Consider the following 13,330-nt stretch of genomic DNA (forward strand, 5'->3'; position numbering starts at 1 on the left):
TGAGCTGTCCATCACAGTGGGGGAAAGGGTGGGATAGGTTGCATAGCCTAGTCAGTCACTTTGCCACTGCGCTGATAGGCGCCGAGGTACCTCGAGTGAGCTGTCCATCACAGTGGGGTAAAGAGGTGGATAGGTTGCATAGCCTAGTGTGTGTGGGGAGGGGCCAAACTGGCGAGGCTTCTGTGCGAGTTCACATGCCTCTTGTTTATGAAGGGTCAGAGACCGATCAGCTCAGTAAATGATAAGAAAGCAGTCGGTGGTACCTCTTTGGGTGAATGTATTGTGCTTTTCCAGCACTGCAGCTGCGTGAAGGCCCAGAAGAGTTGTATTCAGGGATCACCTGTGTCTGTAACGTTGCCACTGCGCCGATAGGCGCCGAGGTACCTCGAGTGAGCAGTCCATCACAGTGGGGTAAAGGGCTGGATAGGTTGCATAGCCTAGTGTGTGTGGGGAGGGGCCAAACTGGCGAGGCTTCTGTGCGTGTTCACTTGCCTCTTGTTTATGAAGGGTCAGAGACTGATCAGCTCAGTAAATGATAAGAAAGCAGTCGGTGGTACCTCTTTGGGTAAATGTATTGTGCTTTTCCAGCACTGCAGCTGCGTGAAGGCCCAGAAGAGTTGTCTCGAGTGACCACGTGTGTCTGTAACTTTGCCACCGCGCCGTTTGGCGCCAAGGTCCCTCGAGTGAGCTGTCCATCACAGTGGGGGAAAGGGCGGGAAGAGGTTGCATAGCCTAGTGTGTGGGGCGGGGCCAAACGGGCCGGGCTTCTGTACGAGTTCACATGCCTCTTGTTTATAAAGGGTCAGAGACCATCAGAGCATCAGATGAGGAGAAATCAGCCTCCTGGTCACTGGAAGTACAGGAGGATTGCGCTCGAGAAACTCGTGGATGCCTAGACCTCCATCACGGATTACAGCTAATTGTAGACTGTAGCCTCGACCTTGCTCACTAGGTTCTTGGGCTGATTATAATGCGTTACTGAAGTTTAGCTTCATCCGGGGCACGTGCTGTTTCTTTTGTATCTGTAAGTGCTTCCTGTTGAGGTTTAATTTTTGAAACAGGAGCATCGTGCCAAATAGAATCCTGCCTGCATATTTATCCACGAAGATGCCACCATGTTGTGCCATACCTCTACTCAACTGGAGTACTTTCTACTGGGTAGTCAGTAAGTGCTACCTCGTTGGGTAAATGTATGGTGCTTTTCCTACACTACAGCTGCGTAAAGGCCCAGAAGAGAAGTCTTCAGTGATCACCTGTGTCTGTGACTTTGCCACTGCGCTGATAGGCGCCGAGGTACCTCGAGTGAGCTGTCCATCACAGTGGGGGAAAGGGCGGGAATAGGTTGCATAGCCTAGTCTGTGTGGGGAGGGGTTAAACTGGCGAGGCTTCTGTGCGAGTTCACATGCCTCTTGTTTATGAAGGGTCAGAGACCGATCAGCTCAGTAAATGATAAGAAAGCAGTCGGTGGTACCTCTTTGGGTGAATGTATTGTGCTTTTCCAGCACTGCAGCTGCGTAAAGGCCCAGAAGAGAAGTCTTCAGTGATCACCTGTGTCTGTGACTTTGCCACTGCGCTGATAGGCGCCGAGGTACCTCGACTGAGCTGTCCATCACAGTGGGGGAAAGGGCGGGATAGGTTGCATAGCCTAGACAGTGACTTTGCCACTGCGCTGATAGGCGCCGAGGTACCTCGAGTGAGCTGTCCATCACAGTGGGGTAAAGGGCTGGATAGGTTGCATAGCCTAGTGTGTGTGGGGAGGGGCCAAACTGGCGAGGCTTCTGTGCGTGTTCACTTGCCTCTTGTTTATGAAGGGTCAGAGACTGATCAGCTCAGTAAATGATAAGAAAGCAGTCGGTGGTACCTCTTTGGGTAAATGTATTGTGCTTTTCCAGCACTGCAGCTGCGTGAAGGCCCAGAAGAGTTGTCTCGAGTGACCACGTGTGTCTGTAACTTTGCCACCGCGCCGTTTGGCGCCAAGGTCCCTCGAGTGAGCTGTCCATCACAGTGGGGGAAAGGGCGGGAAGAGGTTGCATAGCCTAGTGTGTGGGGCGGGGCCAAACGGGCGGGGCTTCTGTACGAGTTCACATGCCTCTTGTTTATAAAGGGTCAGAGACCATCAGAGCATCAGATGAGGAGAAATCAGCCTCCTGGTCACTGGAAGTACAGGAGGATTGCGCTCGAGAAACTCGTGGATGCCTAGACCTCCATCACGGATTACAGCTAATTTTAGACTGTAGCCTCGACCTTGCTCACTAGGTTCTTGGGCTGATTATAATGCGTTACTGAAGTTTAGCTTCAACCGGGGCACGTGCTGTTTCTTTTGTATATGTAAGTGCTTCCTGTTGAGGTTTAATTTTTGAAACAGGAGCATCGTGCCAAAATGAATCCTGCCTGCATATTTATCCACGAAGATGCCACCATGTTGTGCCATACCTCTACTCAACTGGAGTACTTTCTACTGGGTAGTCAGTAAGTGCTACCTCGTTGGGTAAATGTATGGTGCTTTTCCTACACTACAGCTGCGTAAAGGCCCAGAAGAGAAGTCTTCAGTGATCACCTGTGTCTGTGACTTTGCCACTGCGCTGATAGGCGCCGAGGTACCTCGAGTGAGCTGTCCATCACAGTGGGGGAAAGGGCGGGATAGGTTGCATAGCCTAGTCTGTGTGGGGAGGGGTTAAACTGGCGAGGCTTCTGTGCGAGTTCACATGCCTCTTGTTTATGAAGGGTCAGAGACCGATCAGCTCAGTAAATGATAAGAAAGCAGTCGGTGGTACCTCTTTGGGTGAATGTATTGTGCTTTTCCAGCACTGCAGCTGCGTAAAGGCCCAGAAGAGAAGTCTTCAGTGATCACCTGTGTCTGTGACTTTGCCACTGCGCTGATAGGCGCCGAGGTACCTCGAGTGAGCTGTCCATCACAGTGGGGGAAAGGGCGGGATAGGTTGCATAGCCTAGACAGTGACTTTGCCACTGCGCTGATAGGCGCCGAGGTACCTCGAGTGAGCTGTCCATCACAGTGGGGTAAAGGGCTGGATAGGTTGCATAGCCTAGTGTGTGTGGGGAGGGGCCAAACTGGCGAGGCTTCTGTGCGTGTTCACTTGCCTCTTGTTTATGAAGGGTCAGAGACTGATCAGCTCAGTAAATGATACGAAAGCAGTCAGTGGTACCTCTTTGGGTAAATGTATTGTGCTTTTCCAGCACTGCAGCTGCGTGAAGGCCCAGAAGAGTTGTCTCGAGTGACCACGTGTGTCTGTAACTTTGCCACCGCGCCGTTTGGCGCCAAGGTCCCTCGAGTGAGCTGTCCATCACAGTGGGGGAAAGGGCGGGAAGAGGTTGCATAGCCTAGTGTGTGGGGCGGGGCCAAACGGGCGGGGCTTCTGTACGAGTTCACATGCCTCTTGTTTATAAAGGGTCAGAGACCATCAGAGCATCAGATGAGGAGAAATCAGCCTCCTGGTCACTGGAAGTACAGGAGGATTGCGCTCGTTACAGCTAATTTTAGACTGTAGCCTCGACCTTGCTCACTAGGTTCTTGGGCTGATTATAATGCGTTACTGAAGTTTAGCTTCAACCGGGGCACGTGCTGTTTCTTTTGTATATGTAAGTGCTTCCTGTTGAGGTTTAATTTTTGAAACAGGAGCATCGTGCCAAAATGAATCCTGCCTGCATATTTATCCACGAAGATGCCACCATGTTGTGCCATACCTCTACTCAACTGGAGTACTTTCTACTGGGTAGTCAGTAAGTGCTACCTCGTTGGGTAAATGTATGGTGCTTTTCCTACACTACAGCTGCGTAAAGGCCCAGAAGAGAAGTCTTCAGTGATCACCTGTGTCTGTGACTTTGCCACTGCGCTGATAGGCGCCGAGGTACCTCGAGTGAGCTGTCCATCACAGTGGGGGAAAGGGCGGGATAGGTTGCATAGCCTAGTGTGTGTGGGGAGGGGCCAAACTGGCGAGGCTTCTGTGCGTGTTCACTTGCCTCTTGTTTATGAAGGGTCAGAGACCGATTAGCGCAGCAAATGAGGAGAAAGCAGTCGGTGGTACCTCTTTGGGTGAATGTATTGTGCTTTTCCAGCACTGCAGCTGCGTGAAGGCCCAGAAGAGTTGTCTCGAGTGACCACGTGTGTCTGTAACTTTGCCACCGCGCCGTTTGGCGCCAAGGTCCCTCGAGTGAGCTGTCCATCACAGTGGGGGAAAGGGCGGGAAGAGGTTGCATAGCCTAGTGTGTGGGGCGGGGCCAAACGGGCGGGGCTTCTGTACGAGTTCACATGCCTCTTGTTTATAAAGGGTCAGAGACCATCAGAGCATCAGATGAGGAGAAATCAGCCTCCTGGTCACTGGAAGTACAGGAGGATTGCGCTCGAGAAACTCGTGGATGCCTAGACCTCCATCACGGATTACAGCTAATTGTAGACTGTAGCCTCGACCTTGCTCACTAGGTTCTTGGGCTGATTATAATGCGTTACTGAAGTTTAGCTTCATCCGGGGCACGTGCTGTTTCTTTTGTATCTGTAAGTGCTTCCTGTTGAGGTTTAATTTTTGAAACAGGAGCATCGTGCCAAAATGAATCCTGCCTGCATATTTATCCACGAAGATGCCACCATGTTGTGCCATACCTCTACTCAACTGGAGTACTTTCTACTGGGTAGTCAGTAAGTGCTACCTCGTTGGGTAAATGTATGGTGCTTTTCCTACACTACAGCTGCGTAAAGGCCCAGAAGAGAAGTCTTCAGTGATCACCTGTGTCTGTGACTTTGCCACTGCGCTGATAGGCGCCGAGGTACCTCGAGTGAGCTGTCCATCACAGTGGGGGAAAGGGCGGGATAGGTTGCATAGCCTAGTCTGTGTGGGGAGGGGTTAAACTGGCGAGGCTTCTGTGCGAGTTCACATGCCTCTTGTTTATGAAGGGTCAGAGACCGATCAGCTCAGTAAATGATAAGAAAGCAGTCGGTGGTACCTCTTTGGGTGAATGTATTGTGCTTTTCCAGCACTGCAGCTGCGTAAAGGCCCAGAAGAGAAGTCTTCAGTGATCACCTGTGTCTGTGACTTTGCCACTGCGCTGATAGGCGCCGAGGTACCTCGAGTGAGCTGTCCATCGAAGTGGGGGAAAGGGCGGGATAGGTTGCATAGCCTAGTCTGTGTGGGGAGGGGTTAAACTGGCGAGGCTTCTGTGGGAGTTCACATGCCTCTTGTTTATGAAGGGTCAGAGACCGATCAGCTCAGTAAATGATAAGAAAGCAGTCGGTGGTACCTCTTTGGGTGAATGTATTGCGCTTTTCCAGCACTGCAGCTGCGTGAAGGCCCAGAAGAGTTGTATTCAGTGATCACCTGTGTCTGTGACTTTGCCACTGCGCCGATATGCGCCGAGGTACCTCGAGGGAGCTGTCCATCAAAGTGGGGTAAAGGGCTGGATAGGTTGCATAGCCTAGTGTGTGTGGGGAGGGGCCAAACTGGCGAGGCTTCTGTGCGTGTTCACTTGCCTCTTGTTTATGAAGGGTCAGAGACTGATCAGCTCAGTAAATGATAAGAAAGCAGTCGGTGGTAACTCTTTGGCTAAATGTATTGTGCTTTTCCAGCACTGCAGCTGTGTGAAGGCCCAGAAGAGTTGTCTCGAGTGACCACGTGTGTCTGTAACTTTGCCACCGCGCCGTTTGGCGCCAAGGTCCCTCGAGTGAGCTGTCCATCACAGTGGGGGAAAGGGCGGGAAGAGGTTGCATAGCCTAGTGTGTGGGGCGGGGCCAAACGGGCGGGGCTTCTGTACGAGTTCACATGCCTCTTGTTTATGAAGGGTCAGAGACCGATTAGCGCAGCAAATGAGGAGAAAGCAGTCGGTGGTACCTCTTTGGGTGAATGTATTGTGCTTTTCCAGCACTGCAGCTGCGTAAAGGCCCAGAAGAGTTGTCTCGAGTGACCACGTGTGTCTGTAACTTTGCCACCCGCCGTTTGGCGCCAAGGTCCCTCGAGTGAGCTGTCCATCACAGTGGGGGAAAGGGCGGGAAGAGGTTGCATAGCCTTATCTTATCTTATCTTATCTTAGGGGATTCTTGTATAGCGCACTGACACCGAGAGGTTTCCTGGCGCTGGCTGAGTGCCAATGAGATGGAGATACAGGGGTCTAGCCAGTCTGTGTGAAGAGGTGAGTTTTTAGGAGTTTTCTAAAAGCCAGAAGGGATTTGGCAGATTTAAGAGGGAGAGGTAACTGGTTCCAGAAGGTGGGGGCAAGGTAGGCAAATCTACGACCGCCGTTTTTTTTTAGTTTGGTAGCAGGGACAGCTAGCAAGAGGCGATGGGAGGAACGAAGATTGCGTACCGGACGGTAAGGGATGACCAGTGATTTGAGGAAGGCAGGGGAGGTCCCGAACACAGCTTTGAAGGTCAGACAGCCGATCTTAAATGCAGTCCTCTGCTCCACCGGCAGCCAGTGGAGTCTGTGAAGAAGTGGTCTCGCGGATTGCCACTTCGGGGTTTTATAGGCCAGCCTTGCCGCTTGGTTCAGTACAATCTGGAGCCTATTAAGGAGGAATTTAGGTAGGCCGTAGTACAGGGAGTTTGAAAAATCCAGGCGGGAGAGCACCAGGGCGATCAGGACTTGTATCAGGGCCTCTGGTGTCAGGAGATGGGAAACTTTCCTGATTTTTCTGAGCTGGAACATACATGAGGACACAACCGCACCAACCTGAGGCTTAAGAGAGAGCTCCGAGTCAATTATGACCCCGAGGCTCTTTGCTGACTTAGCCGGGATGGGCGGGGAGCCAAGCTCAGTTGGCCAGAACTGTGGGCCCCAGTGAGTGAGACTATTTCCTGGAAGGATCAACTCGGTCTTCCCCGGGTTCAATTTCAGCTGGTGGGAATTCATCCAATGTTGGATGTGTAGCATCACTGCTTGACAATCGAGGGCTGCATTGGGGGTGTTAAGCGGAAAAATGATTTGCAGATCGTCTGCATAGTTGAATACGGTGATATTCCACCTCTTCAAGGAGAAAATAAGCGGCTGAAGATAAAGATTAAAAAGCAGAGGGGACAGGGACGATCCCTGAGGCACTCCGCAGATAGATGGGACCTGTGCGGCTGTGAAGGGGCCAAGCCGGACCGCCTGCATTCTGCCCGACAGGAAAGATTTGAGCCAGGCAGAAGCCAGGCCTCGGATGCCGGCTTGCTCGGCACGGTGGATGAGGATGTTGTGGTCCACCGTGTCAAACGCAGCCGACAGATCCAATAAGACAAGCGCCTGTGATGTCCCTTTATCGGCATTAGTCCTAAGCGTATCCATAACTGCCAGGATCACAGCCTCGGTGGAATGGGCTGGTCTGAACCCAGCCTAATTAGGTTCGAGAGAGTTGGAACACTCGATGAATTCAGATAGGCAATTAGTAACATGTGCCTCCAGGAGTTTGGATAGGTAGGGCAAGAGAGAGATAGGCCGATAGTTGGCAAGGTCGTCCGGGTCAGCTCCAGGCTTCTTCAGTAAAGGCACGAGGACAGCCTCCTTGAAGGAATTAGGTACTACTCCTGCCTCCAATGAGGCATTTAATAAAGGCAAGATGTAGTCCGGTAAGGACAGGCAGATGTCACGAAAGACAGAGGGAGGACAGCAATCATTAGGTGAGCCAGATTTGACTCGAGCAACAAGTTTAGCCAGAGTACTGGGGTCGAGGGCAGGGAGAGAGAGCAAGGAAAGCGGGTTTTCAGGGGGGGAGGCTGGCATATCATCAGGGAGGACTGAAGGAATCGTGTTCTTGATCTTGGCAATTTTTTCAATAAAGAAATTATTTAAGGCATTGCAAGATTCTTGCGTCGGGGTCTGAGAAGGAAGAGTCCTTGCATCAGACGTAAGCTCCCTCATGATTGAAAAGATCTCCTGAGATTTGTTATGAGCAGTGAGAATCCTTTCCGAGATGTGAAGAGCTTTTGCTGCAATAATAGCATCTTTATATTTTTTTCTCGCAGCGATGTATAGCTCTCTGTTGATGGGCAGATAATTACGTCTCCACCTACGCTCCGTTTGGCGCAGTTCGAGTTGCTGAGCTTTCAGGGTGGAGTTGAACCACTTATGGGACTTACTGTGCCGGGAGCGGGGGAAGCTGGAGGGAGGGGCAAAGCGATCACTGGCTTTGATGATCCAGCCAGTAAGATCTTCCTCCAGAGTGTGGACAGTCGCAGTTTTAGATGACGAAGGGCGAGTCTCAGCCAAGAATGAAAGGAATGCCTGAGAGTCGAGAGTGCTCCATTTACGGGCAGTCCCACCGGCCATGGGAGGGACCTTACTGCAACCTCTGATTGTGATCACTGTATCGATCAAGTAATGGTCGGACCAGATACAAGGGGTGATTACAGGATAGGAGAGAGTGAGATTATGAGTCCAGATGTGATCTAAAGTATGACCCCCAGTGTGAGTGGGGGAAGTAACGTGTTGGTTCATGTTGAAGCTGGTGAGGACTTCAAATAGCTCAGCCGCATGAGGGCCAGCTTCCTTGTCATTGTACCAATAGTTGAAGTCGCCGAAAATGGCGACTCGGGCAGAGGAAATAAGTAGATTGGCTAGCTGTTCACTGAGGGCTGCGGGGAACGAAGGCATAGGGTAGGGAGGACGATACAGGATGATAATGGTAAGAGCACCCTCTCCGGTGTCTAGCTTAATGATGAGATTGTCCACGTCAGTGAGAGTGAAAGAGGACGTGGAGGTAAATTTAAGCTCCTTACGGATGACAGCTGCCACCCCGCCACCGGCACGGCCAGAAGGTCGGTTCGTATTGAGCAGGTAGTAATCGGGGGGCAGAGCAGCTAAGATGTCAGGGAGAGAATCATCGTTCAGCCAGGTCTCGGTAAGTAAGAGAATATCAGGTCTTTCATCAGTGAGGAGGATGAAGAGACCGATCTGATGCTTGACCAGTGAGCGTGTATTTAAGTATAGTGCCCGGATACGTGTTTCAGTCACACTGGGATCGGATAGCTGTTTTATGCAAGGGGGGAGGGGAGGTACACATCGTGCAATGCCAAGGGCCGAGATACTATCTAATATCCGCGGGGGTAGTGCAACAGATACACAGTCCAGATCCCTAAGTACATGAGAGGAATAAACAAAGGGGGAGGTGGCTTCCAGCGCCTCCTTAGCGCGGACGGGCGCAGACGGGCAGGACACTGGCACGACTCCGGCGCAGATCCGGCGCGTCTGCTGACCGCGTACGCTGCGCGGAGACATGACCGTTGCCTTTTATGCTGGGGACTGGACGCTTCCCCTACCCAAAATGGCCGCCGCGCTTCTGCCGATTCGAGGGAGAGCCTCCCAGCCCCAAAATCGACCGAGGTAGGCTCAGGGAGCAAGGCAGGGCGGGGAAAAGCAATTTAGGTAGGATACCACGTCGAAATTGAAATTATAAGCAGTTTAAAATGATGTGCTATGTGCAAAGAAATCAAGCACTTTATTTAAAATACGGCGAAAATAGAGGCATTAAAATAGATTAAATAGTCACAGAGTCACAGCGCACAGCAACCTCCCGGCTTCCGCCTCAGGAGGGACTCACACACTCACTCAGAAAGGGCGAAACCTTGAGAGGGGAGTGCCTTTTATGCTGGGGACTGGACGCTTCCCCTACCCAAAATGGCCGCCGCGCTTCTGCCGATTCGAGGGAGAGCCTCCCAGCCCCAAAATCGACCGAGGTAGGCTCAGGGAGCAAGGCAGGGCGGGGAAAAGCAATTTAGGTAGGATACCACGTCGAAATTGAAATTATAAGCAGTTTAAAATGATGTGCTATGTGCAAAGAAATCAAGCACTTTATTTAAAATACGGCGAAAATAGAGGCATTAAAATAGATTAAATAGTCACAGAGTCACAGCGCACAGCAACCTCCCGGCTTCCGCCTCAGGAGGGACTCACACACTCACTCAGAAAGGGCGAAACCTTGAGAGGGGAGTGCCTTTTATGCTGGGGACTGGACGCTTCCCCTACCCAAAATGGCCGCCGCGCTTCTGCCGATTCGAGGGAGAGCCTCCCAGCCCCAAAATCGACCGAGGTAGGCTCAGGGAGCAAGGCAGGGCGGGGAAAAGCAATTTAGGTAGGATACCACGTCGAAATTGAAATTATAAGCAGTTTAAAATGATGTGCTATGTGCAAAGAAATCAAGCACTTTATTTAAAATACGGCGAAAATAGAGGCATTAAAATAGATTAAATAGTCACAGAGTCACAGCGCACAGCAACCTCCCGGCTTCCGCCTCAGGAGGGACTCACACACTCACTCAGCCTAGTGTGTGGGGCGGGGCCAAACGGGCCGGGCTTCTGTACGAGTTCACATGCCTCTTGTTTATAAAGGGTCAGAGACCATCAGAGCATCAGATGAGGAGAAATCAGCCTCCTGGTCACTGGAAGTACAGGAGGATTGCGCTCGAGAAACTCGTGGATGCCTAGACCTCCATCACGGAATACAGCTAATTGTAGACTGTAGCCTCGACCTTGCTCACTAGGTTCTTGGGCTGATTATAATGCGTTACTGAAGTTTAGCTTCATCCGGGGCACGTGCTGTTTCTTTTGTATCTGTAAGTGCTTCCTGTTGAGGTTTAATTTTTGAAACAGGAGCATCGTGCCAAAATGAATCCTGCCTTCATATTTATCCACGAAGATGCCACCATGTTGTGCCATACCTCTACTCAACTGGAGTACTTTCTACTGGGTAGTCAGTAAGTGCTACCTCGTTGGGTAAATGTATGGTGCTTTTCCTACACTACAGCTGCGTAAAGGCCCAGAAGAGAAGTCTTCAGTGATCACCTGTGTCTGTGACTTTGCCACTGCGCTGATAGGCGCCGAGGTACCTCGAGTGAGCTGTCCATCACAGTGGGGGAAAGGGCGGGATAGGTTGCATAGCCTAGTCTGTGTGGGGAGGGGTTAAACTGGCGAGGCTTCTGTGCGAGTTCACATGCCTCTTGTTTATGAAGGGTCAGAGACCGATCAGCTCAGTAAATGATAAGAAAGCAGTCGGTGGTACCTCTTTGGGTGAATGTATTGTGCTTTTCCAGCACTGCAGCTGCGTAAAGGCCCAGAAGAGAAGTCTTCAGTGATCACCTGTGTCTGTGACTTTGCCACTGCGCTGATAGGCACCGAGGTACCTCGAGTGAGCTGTCCATCACAGTGGGGGAAAGAGCGGGATAGGTTGCATAGCCTAGTCAGTGACTTTGCCACTGCGCTGATAGGCGCCGAGGTACCTCGACTGAGCTGTCCATCGAAGTGGGGGAAAGGGCGGGATAGGTTGCATAGCCTAGTCTGTGTGGGGAGGGGTTAAACTGGCGAGGCTTCTGTGGGAGTTCACAAGCCTCTTGTTTATGAAGGGTCAGAGACCGATCAGCTCAGTAAATGATAAGAAAGCAGTCGGTGGTACCTCTTTGGGTGAATGTATTGCGCTTTTCCAGCACTGCAGCTGCGTGAAGGCCCAGAAGAGTTGTATTCAGTGATCACCTGTGTCTGTGACTTTGCCACTGCGCCGATATGCGCCGAGGTACCTCGAGGGAGCTGTCCATCAAAGTGGGGTAAAGGGCTGGATAGGTTGCATAGCCTAGTGTGTGTGGGGAGGGGCCAAACTGGCGAGGCTTCTGTGCGTGTTCACTTGCCTCTTGTTTATGAAGGGTCAGAGACTGATCAGCTCAGTAAATGATAAGAAAGCAGTCGGTGGTAACTCTTTGGGTAAATGTATTGTGCTTTTCCAGCACTGCAGCTGTGTGAAGGCCCAGAAGAGTTGTCTCGAGTGACCACGTGTGTCTGTAACTTTGCCACCGCGCCGTTTGGCGCCAAGGTCCCTCGAGTGAGCTGTCCATCACAGTGGGGGAAAGGGCGGGAAGAGGTTGCATAGCCTAGTGTGTGGGGCGGGGCCAAACGGGCGGGGCTTCTGTACGAGTTCACATGCCTCTTGTTTATGAAGGGTCAGAGACCGATTAGCGCAGCAAATGAGGAGAAAGCAGTTGGTGGTACCTCTTTGGGTGAATGTATTGTGCTTTTCCAGCACTGCAGCTGCGTAAAGGCCCAGAAGAGTTGTCTCGAGTGACCACGTGTGTCTGTAACTTTGCCACCCGCCGTTTGGCGCCAAGGTCCCTCGAGTGAGCTGTCCATCACAGTGGGGGAAAGGGCGGGAAGAGGTTGCATAGCCTAGTGTGTGGGGCGGGGCCAAACGGGCCGGGCTTCTGTACGAGTTCACATGCCTCTTGTTTATAAAGGGTCAGAGACCATCAGAGCATCAGATGAGGAGAAATCAGCCTCCTGGTCACTGGAAGTACAGGAGGATTGCGCTCGAGAAACTCGTGGATGCCTAGACCTCCATCACGGATTACAGCTAATTGTAGACTGTAGCCTCGACCTTGCTCACTAGGTTCTTGGGCTGATTATAATGCGTTACTGAAGTTTAGCTTCATCCGGGGCACGTGCTGTTTCTTTTGTATCTGTAAGTGCTTCCTGTTGAGGTTTAATTTTTGAAACAGGAGCATCGTGCCAAAATGAATCCTGCCTGCATATTTATCCACGAAGATGCCACCATGTTGTGCCATACCTCTACTCAACTGGAGTACTTTCTACTGGGTAGTCAGTAAGTGCTACCTCGTTGGGTAAATGTATGGTGCTTTTCCTACACTACAGCTGCGTAAAGGCCCAGAAGAGAAGTCTTCAGTGATCACCTGTGTCTGTGACTTTGCCACTGCGCTGATAGGCGCCGAGGTACCTCGAGTGAGCTGTCCATCACAGTGGGGGAAAGGGCGGGATAGGTTGCATAGCCTAGTCTGTGTGGGGAGGGGTTAAACTGGCGAGGCTTCTGTGCGAGTTCACATGCCTCTTGTTTATGAAGGGTCAGAGACCGATCAGCTCAGTAAATGATAAGAAAGCAGTCGGTGGTACCTCTTTGGGTGAATGTATTGTGCTTTTCCAGCACTGCAGCTGCGTAAAGGCCCAGAAGAGAAGTCTTCAGTGATCACCTGTGTCTGTGACTTTGCCACTGCGCTGATAGGCGCCGAGGTACCTCGAGTGAGCTGTCCATCACAGTGGGGGAAAGGGTGGGATAGGTTGCCTAGCCTAGTCAGTCACTTTGCCACTGCGCTGATAGGCGCCGAGGTACCTCGAGTGAGCTGTCCATCACAGTGGGGTAAAGAGGTGGATAGGTTGCATAGCCTAGTGTGTGTGGGGAGGGGCCAAACTGGCGAGGCTTCTGTGCGAGTTCACATGCCTCTTGTTTATGAAGGGTCAGAGACCGATCAGCTCAGTAAATGATAAGAAAGCAGTCGGTGGTACCTCTTTGGGTGAATGTATTGTGCTTTTCCAGCACTGCAGCTGCGTAAAGGCCCAGAAGAGAAGTCTTCAGTGAT

Source organism: Lissotriton vulgaris, chromosome 8 (genome assembly GCF_964263255.1).
Source record: "Lissotriton vulgaris chromosome 8, aLisVul1.2, whole genome shotgun sequence".
Taxonomy (NCBI): domain Eukaryota; kingdom Metazoa; phylum Chordata; class Amphibia; order Caudata; family Salamandridae; genus Lissotriton; species Lissotriton vulgaris.